Source organism: Herpailurus yagouaroundi, unplaced genomic scaffold (assembly GCF_014898765.1).
Source record: "Herpailurus yagouaroundi ecotype Mexico unplaced genomic scaffold, PumYag 210, whole genome shotgun sequence".
NCBI lineage: Eukaryota > Metazoa > Chordata > Mammalia > Carnivora > Felidae > Herpailurus > Herpailurus yagouaroundi.
Window position 1 is genome coordinate 2,556,312 of NW_024412441.1, and position 17,500 is coordinate 2,573,811.

The window sequence follows — 17,500 nt, forward strand, 5'->3', positions numbered from 1 at the left end:
GGGGCACCTGGGTGGCTTAGTCGGTTAAGTGTCCAACTCTTGATTTCAGCTCAGGTCATGAACTCATGGTTCACTGGATTGAGCTCCACATCAAGCTCTGCCCTGACAGTGTGAAGCCTGCTTGGGATTCTCTCCCTCTCTCCCTGCCCCTACCCCACTTGTGCTCTCTCACTATCTCTCTCAAAATAAATAAATAAACTTTAAAAAAGGTGTTATATATTAATCTAATGGTAACCATAAATTAAAAACAAGTAATAGATATGTAAAAAATAAAGAGAAAGGAATCCAATATATCTTTATTTTATTTTTTTTTTAATTTTTTAAACATTTTATTCATTTTTGAGACAGAGAGAGACAGAGCTTGAACGGGGGAGGGTCAGAGACAGAGAGGGAGACACAGAATCTGAAATAGGCTCCAGACTCTGAGCTGTCAGCACAGAGCCCGATGTGGGGCTCGAACTCACGGACAGTGAGATCATGACCTGAGCCTAAGTCGGACGCTCAACTGACTGAGCCACCCAGGCGCCCCTCCAATATATCTTTAAAGAAAGCCAGTAAATCATGAGAAAAAAGAATGAGAGAAAAAAGGAACAGAGAATTACAAAAACAACCATAAAACAGTTAACAGAAAGGTAATAAGTACACACCTATCGGTAATTACTTTGAATGTAAATGGACTTAATGTCCCAATGAAAAGACATAGGGTGGCAGAATAGATAAAACACAAGACTCATCTATATGCTGCCTACAAGAGACTCATTTCAGATCCAAAGACATATGCAGATTGAAAGTAAAGGATGGAAAGCAAATGGAAGTGAAAAGAAAGCCAGGGTAGTAATACTTGTATCAGACAAAAAGACTTTAAAAGAAACCCTATACAAGAAACAAAGGACACTATATAATTGTAAAGGAAATAATCTAATAAGAAGATATAACAATAGTATATATTTATGCACCTAACATTGAAGCACCCAAATCCATAAAGCAGCTAATAACAAACATAAAGGAAGTAATCAATAGTAATACAATAGTAATAGGAGACTTTAACATCCCACTTACATCAATGGATAGATCATCCAAACAGAAAATCAATAAGGAAACAGTGGCTTTGAATGGCACATTGGACCAGATGGATCTAACAGATACATTCTGAATATTCCATTCTAAAACAGCAGAACACACAATCTTTTCAAGTGCACATGGAACATTTTTCAGAAGAGATCACATATTAGGTCATAAGCCAAGCCTCAATAAATTCAAAAAGACTGAAGTCATACCATGCATCTTATCAGATGAGACAGAGTTATGAAACTAGAAATTAACCACAAGAAGAAAAACCTGGAAAGAACACAAATACATGGAAGCTAAATAACATGATACCAAACAATGAATGGGTCAACCAAGAAGTTCAGAGAGGAAATTAAAAAATACATGTAGACAAATAAAAATGAAAACACAGGGTTCCAAAATTTTGGGGATGCAGCAAAAACTGTTTTAAAAGGGAAGTTTATAGCAATACAAGTCTACCTCAAGAAGCAAGAAAAAAATCTCAAATAAATGACCTAACTTTACACCTAAAGGAGGAAGAAAAACAAGAACAAACAAAACCCAAAACCAGTAGAAAGAAGGAAATTATAGAGATTAATTCAGAAATAAATGAAATAGAAACTTAAAAAAAAAGCATAGTCTATATCAATGAAACCAGGAGCTGGTTCTTTAAAAAGATCAACAAGGGGTGCCTGGGTGGATCAGTTGGTTAAGTGTACAACTCTTGATTTGGGCTCAGGTTATGATCTCATGGTTCATGAGTTCAAGCCCCACATTGGGCTGTGTGCTGACACACAGAACCTGCTTGGGATTCCTGCTCTCCCTCTCTCTCTGCCCCTCCCCCCTCGAGTGTGCACTCTTTTTCTCTCTCACTCTCTCTCTCTCTCTCAAAATAAATAAATAAACTTTAAAAAGGCAACAAAATTGATAAACTTATAGCCAGTGTCATCGAGAGGGAGAGAGAGAGAGAGAGAGAGAGGACATAAATAAACAAAATCAGAAATAAAAGAGGAGAAATAACCAACACCACAGAAATACAGAGCATTATGACTGAATATTATGAAAAAATATATAATGAAAAATATTATGAAAAATTGGACAACCTGGAAGAAATGGATAAGTTCCTAGAAACATTAATGTCACAAAACTTAATCAGAAAGAAAGAACACTTGAACAGACTTATCAGCGATGAAATTGAATCAGTAATCAGAAAAACTCCAAACAGAAACAAGTCTGGGACTGGGGGCTTCATAGATAAATTCTACCAAACATTTAGAGGTAATACCTATTCTCTTCAAATCATTCCAAAATATAGAAGAGGAAGAAAAGTTTCCAAATTCATTCTATGAATCCAGCATTACCCTTATACCAAAACCAGATAAAGACACTACAAAAAAAGAAAACTACAAGCCAATATTTCTGATGAACTTAGATACCCAAATCCTCAACAAAATATTGGGAAACAAAATAAAACAATACATTAAAAAATCATTCACTATAATCAAGTGGGATTTATTCCTGGGATGTAAGGGTGGTTCAATATTTGCATTTTAGTCAATGTGATACAACACATCAACAAGAGAAATCATAAAAGACATGTGATTATTTCAGATGGATAAAAAGAATCTGATAAAGTATAACATCTATTCATTATAAAAACCCTCAACAAAGTATGTTTAGAGGGAACATACCTCAACATAATAAAGGCCATGTATGTAAAACCCACAGCTAACATCATACTTGATGGTGTAAAACTGAGAACTTTTCCCCTAAGATAAGGAAAAGACAAGGATGTCCACTCTCACCACTTTATTTAACATAGTTTTGGAAGTCTTACCTACAGCAGTAAGACAAGAAAAAGGAACAAAAGGCATCCAATCAGTAAAGAAGAATTAAAACTTTCACTATTTGCAGATGGTGTGATATTATATATAGAAAATCCTAAAGACTCCACCAAAACAAAACAAAACAAAAAACAAAACAGTAGAACTGATAAATGAATTTAGTAAGGTCACAGGATTCAAAATCAATATAAAGAAATCTGTTGCATTTCTACCACTAATAATGAAGTAGCAGAAAGAGAAATTAAGAAAACAATTCCATTTACAAGTATACAAAAATAATAAAATACCTAGGAATAAACTTAACTAGGATCTATATTCTGAAAACTATAAAACATTGTAAAAGAAATTGAAGATGACACAAGCAAATAAAAAGATATTCCATGGGAAGAACCAATATTGTTAAAATGTCCACACTATCCAAGGTGATATACAGATTTACTGCATTCCCTATCAAAATACCAATAGCATTTTTCACAGAATTAGAACGAGTGTTCTTAAAATTTGTATGGAACTGCAAAAGGCCTCAGATAGCCAAAACAATCTTTAAAAAGAACAAAACTAGAAGTATCACAATCCTAGATTTGAAAACATACTACAAAGCTGTAGCAATCAAAATAGTATGGGACTGGCAAAAACTAGACACATAGATCAATGGAAGAGAACAGAGACGCCAGAAATAAACCCATGATTATTGGGTCAATTAATCTTTGACAAAGGAGGCAAGAATATGCAATGGGGAAAAAGCAGTCTCTTCAACTAGTAATGTTGGAAAAACCAGACAGTTACATGCAAAAGAATGAAATTGGACCACTTTCTCATATCACATATTAAAATAAACCAAAAATGGATTAAATACCTAAATTTGAGACCTGAAACTGTAAAAATCCTGAAAGAGAACACACGTAGAAATTTCTCTGACATCGGCCAATTTTCTGACATTGATATGTCTCATGAGGCAAGAAAAACAAAAGCAAAAGTAAACTATTGGGATTGCATGAAAATAAAAAGCTTCTGCACAGGAAGGGAAACAACCAGAAATCTACTGTATGAGAGTAGTACAAAAGGCAATCTACTGTAAGAAAGTATTTGCAAATGACATGTGACAAAGGGTTAGTATCCAGAATATATAAAGAACTTCTACAACTCAAAACCAAAAAAACCAATCCAATTAAAAATGGGAAGAAGACATCAACAGACATTTCTCCAAAGAAGACATGCTGATGGACAACAGACACATGAAAAGATGTTCAACATCACTCATCATTGGGGAAACAGAGATCAAAACCACAATGAAATATCATGTCATACATGTCAGAATGGCTAAAAATCAAAAACACAAGAGACAAGTGTTGGTGAGGAAAAAGGTTTTTCAAAAAATTGAAAACAGAATTACCATATGATCCAGTAACTCTACTACTGGCTATTTACCTAAAAAATACAAAAACAATCATGCAAAAAGATACATCCATGCCTATGTTTATTGCAGCATTATTTTATAATAGTCAAATAATGGAAGGAACCCAAATGTCCATTGATAGATGAATAGATAAAGTGAGATACATCATGTGTGTATATATATATATATATATATTATATATAATAGATAAATGTACATATTATATTCCATTATATATAAACTAATATGAAAATAATATGAAAAATAAAAATAAAAAATAATTAAATCTTTCCATTTACAGCAACATGGATGGACCTAGAGGGTATAATGCTAAATGAAATAAGTCAGTAAGAGAAAGACAGATACCATGTGATTTCACTTATATGTGGAATTTAAGAAACAAAACAAAGAAAGAAAGAGACAAACCAAAAAACAGACTTTTAACTGTAGAGAACAAATTGATGGTTTCCAGAAGGGAGGTGGTGGGGGAGGGATGGGTGAAACAGGTGGATTAAGAGTAAACTTACCATGATGAGCACTGAGTCATGTATAGAATTTTTGAAACACTATATTATATACCTAATACTAATATAACACTGTATGTTAACGGTACTGGAATTAAAATTTACAAAATTACTTGAGGTTTAATACTTTAGTCAGGCTATATATTTATCATTGTTTTCTTGAAACATAATGTTTTTAAACATACTTAATCAGGTTTTACCTCAATTATTTTTTTTAAATTTTTTTAATGTTTATTTATTTTTGAGACAGAGAGAGACAGGGCATGAATGGGGGAGGGTCAGAGAGAGGGAGACACAGAATCTGAAACAGGCTGCAGGCTCCGAGCTGTCAACACAGAGCCCGATGCGGGGCTCGAACTCACGGACCGTGAGATCATGACCTGAGCTGAAGCTGGCCGCTCAACAGACCGAGTCACCCAGGTGCCCCAGGTTTTCCCTCAATTTTAAGGAAAATTTCTGCTTTTACAATGTGGAATTCTAGGTACCTTTTATAGATTTTCTATTCTAGATGCTCATTATAGTACAATAAATCATCGTTATCTTCATTCCTTTAAAACACTTTATTTCTAGTTGCTTTATTTGTCTCTTTTCCCTCTGCACTTACTGTGAATATTTTGACTTCTCTGTATCAGGACTTGGAGTACACTTGTGTTCACAGGTCTGCAGAATGGGTTTCTGGAAATGGGGAGGCTAAATTGAGGTGAGCAGTAATACAAGGCGTTATGGCACAGGATGTTCAAGATTGTGTTCTCACATCAGTGTTGACTGTCCAAACTATGTTTAGTTCCTTATAGCTTATGGAGTAATTATGTTTAGTTCCTTATAGCTCATGGAGTAATTTCAGGTGTATCATCTCATTTAACCTTCACATAATCTATGAGGTAGACAGGGAAATATAATTTCCACTTTTTGGATGCATGTAAGTAATGAACTAAATCACTCTCCCGTTATTAGAATATTGATATTGATATAAAAACTGTTACTTAGCTGACTCAACCTTTTTCTCTTTCCCATCTTGACTGTAAAAAATACTCACTTTCCCACCCAGCCTTGCAGCTCAGGGTGGCCGTGTGACATATTTCTGACTAGCAAGATGAAAGAAATTCAGCTGCAGGAGTATTTGGGGGGAAAGCTTTTACTTGTCTGATAAAGCAACAGATAGTGCTGACATTTCAGTTTCCCTGATTCCATCTTTCCTTGACGTGAACACAATGCCAAGGGATGGGGCAGCCATGAGAAAAAGTACAGGAACAATTCATTTAATATTAACCCCAATATGTTTAAGTCATGGAACCAATGTCATCAGCTGCCTCCTATTTCTAAACTCCTTATTCCAGGAAAAAAATAATCCTCCTTTTGTCTATCCCATATCAGTTTATACAACTTGTGGCCAAAGCCTGTTGATAATGTAAATGTGTGGAGATTATTAGGCTCAGTGTCATACATTATATATAAATTTACCTTAAACTTAAATAAGTTTAAATCTTATAACTATCTTTATTGTCTTCCTGATAATTACCCAGATTAAGTTACCTCCCATAAAGAACTGGGACCTTACCAGGGAAGAAAAATTTTAGCATTTTAACTCATTGGGCAAGTATTCAAAATAAATTGTTCCAAGAAGCAAAGTTAATTTATGCCATTTGAATAGAAAATAGTATTAGTTTAAGTCATTGTGTTTCCACGTAAACCAGAAGAATAAGAATGACTAAAATTCTTTGTGTATAAATCTAAATATTTTTCCTGATTTGCAAGAGTCTGCTAGACACTGAATGATTATTTTCATTTGCATAGTATAAGCAATTCACTTTCTCATACACCTTAGAAGTCTACCTACACAAGAGATAAGACTTATGTTGTTTTATATTAAAATTGATATAATTTCATGAATCATTTTCATTGACTGATGATTTATAAACTATTCCCCTTCTGGAAAACCTCATTATTTTTTGAAGCTTCTACTACTCTCCAAAAAACATCCCGACTTAATAAGTATCCTACCATGTTGTGCCAATTTGCAAGTTATGGGTAATCTGGGCAAATCTTTTAATTGGTTTTGAATAGTGCAGTTTGTCTCAGAACTACATAAACATTAAATAATTCAGAGACTAAATGAAACCTTATAATGCAGCACACCAAAGTTGTTTAAACAAGTTTGGGTTTTTTTTTTTTTTTTGATAATCAGATAATTATACATAACTAGTCATCATTACTTCAAACAAATTATGTTTTGTTGAAGCATGAAAGAGGGTTCCTGGCACTCTTTTGAGTTCAACTAATCTTATTGATAATAGGTGTCTGTCAGCAAAACCTGTTTATTGGTGTTATGGTTTGTTATACAGCATGTGTAGTTGCTGCTCTGTAGTAAGCTTCTCTTAATTATATCATTTTTCAAATAAATATTTGTATCTTTTATTTTGAAAAATCACAGGTTCAGTAAGCTTGGCAAATGTGTGTATATTTTGAACACAGAATGCTTTGTCTTTTATTCACCGTAGATTATCTGTAATAATACACTGCTTCATGAGACAGCACTAGAGAAGAAAAAAAGGCAAGCAGTTGTTTGCTGTGCATTTAAGTACTTAAACGGAGTCACTCTGCTTTCAGACATTCTTGCTTGACTAATTCACTGGAGTCAAATGGTTTAGAGTGCTGTGTCATGCCAATCAAGAGCATTAACATCATTTGTGCTGTAGAAAAGCTTGCACTGAAGGGAGGAGGGATTCTTTGGCTCTGTCTACACAGATTAAGTAAAATGGAAAACTAAGGCATTTATCCAACTAATTCTGACAAAAAGAAAAAAAAGTGGGGTCAATTATTCAAGTAGTTATAGATGCAATGGAGTTTATTGGATAAGTACTCCACCGTCTTCCCATTTTTTCTACAACTGGAATTGTTTTTGTGTTTCTGTAGAACGTGAGGCACCCTAGAAATAGTACCCTCATGGAGCATCATTTAGGGGATTGTCAAAGATAAAACAACAGTAAATTCTTTGATCTGTCCTTGCTTAAAGGATTTAGCATATGTAAATGGGATGATGATAAACTACTTTCACATAATAGAGTATACACCTAAAGGATCAGTGTCCTTCGGCCACTTAACTTTTTAAGAATGACAGTCTGAATTAATAAGGTAATAATTGTGACTTTCAATATACTAAGTTATTAGAAAATGTTATTTTGATTATAATAAAATTGAGATATGTTCTATTCAAACCACAAGGACAATAGATGATGCTCACTTTTTTTTTGAGTATTGAGAAGTTCTTACTTTCAAGTTTAAAATATTTCATTAATTATATATACTTCCAAAAGTTAAAAAAAAAAAAAAAAAAGCTATGCCATCAGGGAAAACAAGCAGGTAAGATAAAACAAATTTAAGGAAAATGTCATAAGAGAATGACAAACTAACATTAATCATTAAACCAATATTTATTGGACAACTTAGAGTCAAAATGTTTCTTTTATATTATCTTCTAAATTACCGTTCTTTCTAAAAAAAGAAAAGAAACATGTTCTATATAAATCCATTAGATAAAGCTTGTAAACTGTCTTTCAAATTGATATTCTGATTTATTTTTCTTAATTAATGATAAGTATAGTTACAACGTTCCAATATAATGAATTAATTTACACTTCTATTTGTTTTAATTTTTGCTTTATATATTTTTTGAAGACAAGATTTTGTTTTGTATGTTTTAAGTGACTAGCATTTAAAAATTTTATATTTCCATTGCATTGAGTCATTCATCATTACCTAGTTCTCTCTTAATCTCAGGAATTATTTTGATTTTAATATCTATTTTGCCTGATAATAATCAAACTGCACTAGATTTTTTTTTCTTTTTCTTATTTTGGTGGTATACCTTTTCCTATTATTCAATCTATTTGCATTTTTTCAAACTATTTGTATTTTTATGTGTTATATATGTCTATTTGTTTTTCACTGGATCATTTAACCCACTTAGATTTATTAGAATTTCTGATTTTTTAAACTTGCCTCTATCTTCTTTGGGGATAAAAATTTGTCTCTCCTACTCTAGGTTCATTTTTACTACTTTTATTTTATTCTTTTGAATGCAGTATGGTTTCTCATTAGATTTTTTTTTTCCTTTTTGCTTACTGTGCTTCATTTCTTTTAGTAATAACTCTGGGAATTTTAACATGCATACTAACTTATCAAATTCTGAAGTTAATCATCAATTCACTCTCCTTCCAAACAAATGTTAGGACAGTATTAACTGAAAATTTCTTCTCTTTTTATGCACTATTGCTATAGGGATTTTTATTTTACCTTATTTTTCTCTTTCACTTTTTAAATTTTATTTATTTATTTTGGGAGAAAGATCATGAGTGGTGGAGGGACAGAGGGGGGGAGAGAGAGAGAGAGAGAGAGAGAGAGAAAGAGAGAGAGAGAGAGAGAGAGAGAGAGAGAGAGAATCCCAAGCAGGCTCTCCACCATCAGTGCAGAGCCTGTGTGTGTGTGGTGGTGGGGGGGGGGTGCTCAAACTCACAAACTGCAAAATCACGACCTGAGCCAAAATCGACTCAGATGCTTAACTGAGCTGACCAGACACCCCATTATTTTTCTGTTACAAACACAGTAGTCAATGTTTACTTAGTCTTAACAACATATTAATTACTTTCTTAGAACATCATCCTTGCATCTCAGAATTTCCACATGGAGATGTCTTTATTTCACCTTCACTCTTTGTTGAATATGGAATTCTAGGTTCATAGTTATTTTCTCTCAGTACACTGAAGGTATTCTATTATCTCTGGCTTCCATTGCTACTGATGAGAATGTGTTAATTTAATCATTCTATTTACTTAGACAATGTATCTTTTCCATCTGATTTCAAGATCATTTCTTTGTCCTCAGTGATATTCAATTTTAGCACTATATATTTACATATAGATATACATCTATATAGATATATAGATACAGATCTATATATGGATGTAGATAAATGTAGACTTCAAAAACATTTTCCTTGGGATTTTATGAATCTAAGGATGGGTGTTTTCATTGGTTCTGAAAAACTATTAGTCATTTTATCTTGAAATGTTGCTTCTCTCTATTCTTAACAAAACTTCTAAATATATATGCTTTAGAGTGTTCACTCTATCCTCCATGCCTATTAATAACTCAGTCATGTTTCCTATTTCCTTGCCTTGCTTTACTACAATCCAGATAATTTCTTCAGATATGTCTTCCAGTTTATGAATTCTATTTTTATCTGTGTCTAATGTAATTTTAGAGGCAAGTATTGAGTTTTTAATTTCAATTATTATATTTTTCTTTCACTGATATCTTTGGTTAATTTTATACCTGCTTGGTCAGTTTTTAATAGACTCTGCTATCTTGCTCATTTTTATCCCCTATTTTAATTTATTAAATATGCTAAACCTACTTAGTCTCTATTATTATTATTATTTTGATATTTTCAATATATGAAAGTTTGGGGTCAGATTCTTTTGCTGATGTTTTCTGCTGCTTTGTGTTATAATTTTGACATTGAGTTCTCATTCTTTAAACTTTATTTATATACATTTGCTGAGATTTGGATTGAAATAGGTTCCTGTAGAGATGATATGTGTTTGCTCCTGCCAGGTACCTGGGGGCACCAGTGATATAATAGCATTTTAATTAAGGTATGGTTTGAGTTTATTTCCCCATATCAAAGTATTTGCAAACTTAGCTGGTAAAGATTGACTTGTGATATGAGTTCCCAAAGAAGAGGTTTCTCCTTTATTCAAAGTTTAGTTGAATTCGTCTTGCTGATCACTTGGGGGAACGTAATATTTCTACTTATACTGAGAGTGTGGCTCTTTAGGGTCTCAGATTTATAAAGAGGATTACCTTTTAGATGTCATATCCTTTCCTTGTGAGCACTGCAACGTATCAAGATGTAAAAAGAACACTCAGGTTCACCTAGGTTGATCAGTGCCCTAGGAACACAAACTATAGTAACTGTTTCACTTGCCTCTTGGGTTCTTTCACTTAGTTTCTGACCGGTGAGAACTACTGAACTTTCTTGCCATTTAACTGATATGCCTAAAAATATGTATTCACATTTAAATCAGTATTTTTTGTTGTTACCATGAAAGACTTAATTTCTCTCAAACTGCTAGAAAAACAATGTGAAGAACTCCCATATCACCTCTGTCTGAGTGAATAAACTAATTAACTGGAAGAACTATCTTAAAAGTAGAGAATCATGTATCTGAGTTTCTGTTAACTGCATTACTTACGATTGGCAAGATGCAGTGCTGCCACAGGTGTCCAGGGGTCAGAGCAAGTGTGTGTAAACACCATAATGTTCTCAGAAGGCTCACTTGAAATTGGATTGATACCACATGAGTCTGAGAGAAGGCACTATAATTCACTAGGTAGTTCCAAGTATCCTAATCTAGATGTCAATGGTATTGACCACAACAATGAAGTTGGTTGGCTGACACAGTGAAGGGAATGGGAGGTCTGAGGTTGATGTGAAGTCAGGTGCAGTGGGTATGGCTCTGGATTGGCTGTTCACAGGTGTGTCCTTTAAACTCACCTTTGCCACGAAAGGTTTCAGTAAAGTTGGATAAGTTGCTCTCCTCTCTGGACTTTATTACACTTATCTGTAAAGTGAGGATGCTGATAACATGTGAGACAAAAATCTGTGGCCTCTCAATTCCAACTATCATTTCATCTCCTCTAGGTCTACCATATTTCTTCTGGTAATATGCCCACCACTCCTAATGTTTGAAGAGTCTTTACTGAGTGATTCTGAAATGTTTCATAAAGTAATGAAATTAAGAGTAAGATGACTCAGATTTTACTGGAATAAAGGAAAAAAGAAACCAAGACTGCTCCCATACAAGTATTATTTATGAATTATGGTAATCAAAAGAGATTTAAATGTAAGATATATCATAAATCATATTCTTTATGACAAATTATTTTCCTGTGTTCAAATTCAAGGTAATTTTTTCATTGTTGTTGTTCTAGGATATTTTGTCAGTCCTATTATTGGCTACATTGTAAAAATAATGTACCTCAAATTTAGGGCCGCTCATCTGCACATGCCTTTTCCAAAGACCCTTTTCCTCTAATTTTAAGTAACACTAATTAAATAATATTCCTTTCAATTAAATAGCATTAACTTTCTCACTTGATTTTTATTTATAATTTCATATATTTTCAAAACCAGGTCACCCAAATTTTATAAATTTCAGGATCCATAAACCTGAATCTGCTCTATTTACTCCTTTGTTAAAGAAGAACACATATTGCCTCCTCATTTTCTTTGACTTATCACTTCCTTCAACTTTTACTAAAGAAAACAAACAAAAAAAGGGATTTTGATTCAGGTATACTTACAGAGGGACACGTTTTAATATGGCTCTGAGCTGTTAAAACCAGAGAACAATTTTATCATTATGCAAAAACTCTTTGATGATTCGTTGCCCTCCAAAGCTCAACCTTTCTCTCTTTTTTTAAGCATATGCCCTTAGAAGAAATAACTGATCACTACAGTGGCTATAATATTATAAGTTGTCAAAGTGCTAGTGAGGATAAATATGTGTAATATTTTAATTCATTTTGCAATTTCCAATCCTACCACCACCGCAAAGTATCTTACAGTTTCAAAAGCTTTATGTGCAGTTGAATTTGGTAAAGGAAGATTTTTTCAATTGCTTCATGTAGTTTGAAAACTATGATAACATGAGCAATTGTTAACTTCAAAATATTCTGTTTGTATTGTTTTAACATTAAAATTATACTCTCACATATATACATATTGACTATGGCTGGCCATTTCTAGGAATTTGGGTATTTTTGTTAAAGACAAGCAGCCTATTTTGAGATTTTATTTTACATATTTTATTTTTATTTTGAGGGGAATCCAAATATCTACACCATGAACTTAAATTCCTATAGCTGCCAGAACTGACAGAGAATTAGCAAGGCAGAGCCAAGTTCACGCAAGACTGTCTACGGCGCTCTTATAGCTAAAGACAAACCAAAATATTGACTAGTTCTTCTCAAAACAGCATGTATAAGTTGTGGCTGAAATAAGCCTGATGTAAGAAAGAATACAGATGGCAGTATAATCATAGGCTGGGTCTACATGATGCCAAACAACCCATTCAAAAGTGAAAAACTCAGTCGATCAGTTGGTGGTTTTTGTCTACGTGCCACCGAGCAACAGGCTTGACTGATTTCTTCACGAAACTGACTGAGCTTTTGACTAGACTTGAGCAGATGTTTTATCACTATGTATGTTCAGTCTTAGTTGTCAAATCTATAACTCAAATAAGTTCCTCTATGAATGATGAATTTCTTTCCTACATCAAGACAACCTGCAAGTGTTAAGCAAAGATCATCTGCCGTTTTTAATTAATCTTACAGCCTGGTTTAATGCATATGCTTGGCGCACTTTAGGGTATGCCTGGTAAGAAACAGGGTCTTCCTGCTTACACACCCATCTTTAATATTTCATTAATTCATTTGGTATCATCGCAGCTCAAATACCCTTTGAAAAGTAATTAAGATTCATTTTACTTTCCTTTTTCACTCAACAATTTCCCTGGTATATAAAACCTATTTGCCAGGAACATGTCAAATGACTACCAGAATTTACAAGGATTGCTTTGATATTTTTCTCCACTTCTTAAAAAAAAAAAAAAAAAAAAAAGGCTTCTCACCAAAAGGTGGATCACCACATACTTCAAATATCTCATGACTAAAAATGAAAACAATCAAAACAGACACTTGTCACATAAATTATGTGTGAGCAGGTATCTCATGCCTTTGGTGGCTGTTGGGCCCCAATACCAACTGCAGTTTGGACCTCAATAAATATTTGTTAAATGAATGATTCAATGGATTATACTATATTATTTTTGTAGCCATTGACAACTTGTGGCCTGGTAATAAAGGAGTGGGAGAATAAGTACTTCCACTTACTCCCCTCCTGTCCTGTGAATGTACTGCCCATGCTTTTATTATCTAAACCCAACTGGAAACCAGAAGCCAAGGGAACCGTTGAAAACAAATGGGTGGAAAATCGTGGGCAGTGGATCTAGAATGAGGCAAATATAATATCTGCTATCTGCACACCACTGTCCTCTACACAATCACTGGGGATAAAGAGCTTAGCATGCATTATAATTCTTAATATTTTCACACATACACACAGGAGAATTACATATATGTGTATTTACACATGTATATGTATTTATGTAGATGATAGATAGATAGACAGATAGATGAAAGTGCTCAAAACCTGGAGTCAGAATAGTTTTTTCCCAAATCCCTTGAAGATGTTATGCCAAATAATCTTTAGTTTCTTTCCAACTATACTATTCTTTCACATGGACTAAATGTGAATGTCTTGGAAGACCATTTACTTTTAAAAAACTAAAAATCCTATTTAATTAAAAATGTAAAACATTTTTAGAGAAGCTGGAAAATACAGAAAATGATGAGTGAGGACACCAGTTCATAAATGATGTTTCTAGGAATTATTTTTTTCCTCCGCCTTCACGAGGCAGTTGTCAGGGAAGAGGATGGTTTTCTGGGTCCATCTCTAATCACTTCCCTTCTTTCTGATTTCTGTCCATCTTCCATCCACTATTTTTTTATATGCTGTCAGTTCTCTTCTTTTCAAGCTCAAAGAACAGGGAGGAGGATGAATGGGGGAAAAGCAAAGGACTCCACTCTGGGAAAGCTTCTCTGGAAATGTTTACTGCATCAGCATTAATATCTTCCAAAGAAAAGAGCATCTGCCTGTCTTCTGAGACTGCAGAAGCAACTGCCTTTATTTCAAGTTACCTGGGACATGCTCTGGGGTACAATCTTTACGTGCTTGATGCACAGGTCCTTTACGATGTTAACAGTGGGTTGATGGGGGAAAGTGTACTTTTATCTTTCCAAATTTCTGTATTTGATTATGTTTCCAGCTAAGCAGTGGATAAAGACTGACTTAGCCCAAGGACCTCTTTCCTATTTATGGAGATGTTGTTTTTTTGTTTGTTTGTTTGTTTTTTACCTTTAATTTAAAACCAAAAAGAGAAATTTTCTAAACTTACTCAAAGGATGTGGAAACTATTTCTCAAAGCTCTGAATTTCCTGAGCTTGACTTTTAAATAAAACCCACCCAAACAGGAGGAATTGAAAGGGGGGGGGGAGGGTATCATAAAGCATTTTTTTTCAGGCTGGCTAAGAAATTCTATTTGGTTAAATAGGAGCAAGTTTCCCATATCCATTCCCCACATCCATACCATCTGGATGCATGAATGTTTGCCCTATTAAAAAAATAAATGAAAATACTCTCTCTATAAGACAGAGGTCCTTCTTTTATATTACATTATTGCATTATATTACATTTATAATATACATAGGTCAGGGCTACAAATATAGAGAACATTCTTACAACTTTCCTGAAGTCACTCATTTGAATATCATACTAAAACAGGTCTAAAGAAAGAAAATGTTAGGTTCCATTACAACTATCTTATTTACCTATTTATTCAAACTCATCTCATTTATTTTTTTTTATTTTTTTAATTTTTTTTTTTCAACGTTTATTTATTTTGGGGACAGAGAGAGACAGAGCATGAACTGGGGAGGGGCAGAGAGAGAGGGAGACACAGAATCGGAAACAGGCTCCAGGCTCTGAGCCATCAGCCCAGAGAGAGAGGGAGACACAGAATCGGAAACAGGCTCCAGGCTCTGAGCCATCAGCCCAGAGCCCGACGCGGGGCTCGAACTCACGGACCGCGAGATCGTGACCTGGCTGAAGTCGGACGCTTAACCGACTGCGCCACCCAGGCGCCCCTAAACTCATCTCATTTAAAAAAATATATAAAAGCATGAAGTCAGTGGTCCTGTAATGTATCTTCTTTGCTCAATGTGCTAAGGTCCACGTAGAGCTGCTTTAAAATTAAATGGGGGCAATTCTTTCTTTCACTTTTCTAGGACTTTTCTCTCCTAACAGTAAATTGTTAATAGATACAGAATATTTCTATTGATTAATTCAGTATGCCAGCTATGATATGATTCACAGGAGGCAAAAGAAATGCCAATGCTTTCACGACACAAGGCCACATTATCGAGAATACCATCTATGGCTCTCTCACAAGTGTTAGGCAGTTTTTATAGAAAAAAGAAAAGCCTTTACACCCGAAGTGGAGCTAATGGATAACTTAAGAGAGCTGTAATTGACATATTCATAACTCTTTTTTTCTGTTAATGTTAGGGAAGATCTTATTTAGTAATACTTTATTATTTGAAAACTAGGTGAAGATTTTGTGTCAAACAAAGAATGAACTGAGGTACAAATGATTTTAAGTTGGGACAAGAAAATCTTTTAGGTTATACTATGTATCATGAATATTTTTTAGCTATGTTGATATGTATAAACAAACAAACTTGAAGCAATTAGCCTTAAAAGTTCAGAAAATTAAAAGGAAAATGTCTTAATATCCATTACAGGAATGTTGATGGTTTATTTGCTTGTACTATGTACCAACACAAGCAATTTTAGCGGACTCCTTTATTTGCTACTTTACATGCCTAGATAATTAGTTAATACGCTTATATTAAGCACCTACTCTGTGTCAGACTTGGAGTTATTTGAGCATAGATGCTATTTAACTTCAAGATCTGCAAAGGTACCAAACAATGAGGTTTTAACAGGAAGTGAACAAGAATCACTAAAAATATTTGACAGCCATAGCATTTATGGAGGTTTTTAAAAGTTAAAAATAAAGCTCTTGTCTTGTGGCAGATTCACTCTTGATCCAAACCCAAAGTACACTGAAGAAAACGTGTGATTGGGTCAGGTTTTCATCCACCTGGAAACTTTGTGAACCATTTTAAAACTGTGGGCATGCTCTTTTGATAGCTTCTTTGTGGTTCTAAGTCTATGGATATTTGATGTGGACTCCTTGAGGACCACCTTATCACAGTCTCCTGATTGGGCAGCAAGAACCTGACATAGAGAGCCATATGAGACTTCCTCATTTCCTGCGACCTTGGGGAATCCCACTGACTTCTTCCGAATTCTTATTCATTCATTCATTCACTCACTCAGCATCAGAGGGGAGTTAGCATCACAGGAAGAAACCCAGGAGATACTGTAGATCATGACTGGGTGGGGAGACGTGCATGCTTGGACCCGAGTCTTATTCAACTGGCTTTTCTCCTTGTAAGAGAAATGCTGTGTGATAAAAAATAAAGGAGCATCAATCTCTGGTCCCTGAAAATAAGAATAGTATCACATAAACTTCACAGTTTCTCCAACACTAGTCCATATTTTCCTCAACTTTTACTACTTTGGATGCCATCTGTATCAAAGTATAATAAGAAGGCAATTCAAGGGGACTATCAGTTTAAAGGGAAAAAAAAAAGTAAAAGAGAGAAAAAAAAAACAGGCCTGGAGAGGGGGCACCGCTTGGCATCAGGTCACTGAGTGTATTCATTATTTGTTCCCATTACCATGTTATGTCTTAATTACTCTGGTTTGGCTTCCCACCCGGGGTCACTATGTCACAGCTGGTTTTCTGCCCATCCCTAATTAATAAAGCCTCATTTAGTATCCAAGTTTATTGTAATAAACCTCTGCTGAGGGATACAGCAGAAATAAGGAGACAAAAAACAAACCAGAAATTATCAGAGTTGCTCTGACAGTAACCTTG

At 34.3% G+C, this 17,500-nt stretch overlaps 1 long non-coding RNA gene across 6 annotated transcripts in view; it reads right to left on the reverse strand.

Moving 5' to 3' along the window:
• Window positions 1-17,500, reverse strand: part of LOC121016259 (uncharacterized) — a 249,064-nt gene that overhangs the window by 80,481 nt on the left and 151,083 nt on the right. For 4 of the 6 annotated variants that reach the window (XR_005784186.1, XR_005784187.1, XR_005784184.1 and 1 more), the window contains one exon: window positions 15,132-15,136. The exons of the other annotated variants lie outside the window; for them this stretch is intronic. This is a non-coding gene — a long non-coding RNA (uncharacterized LOC121016259). The remainder of the gene's footprint in view (window positions 1-15,131; window positions 15,137-17,500) is intronic. 6 annotated transcript variants of the gene reach the window in all.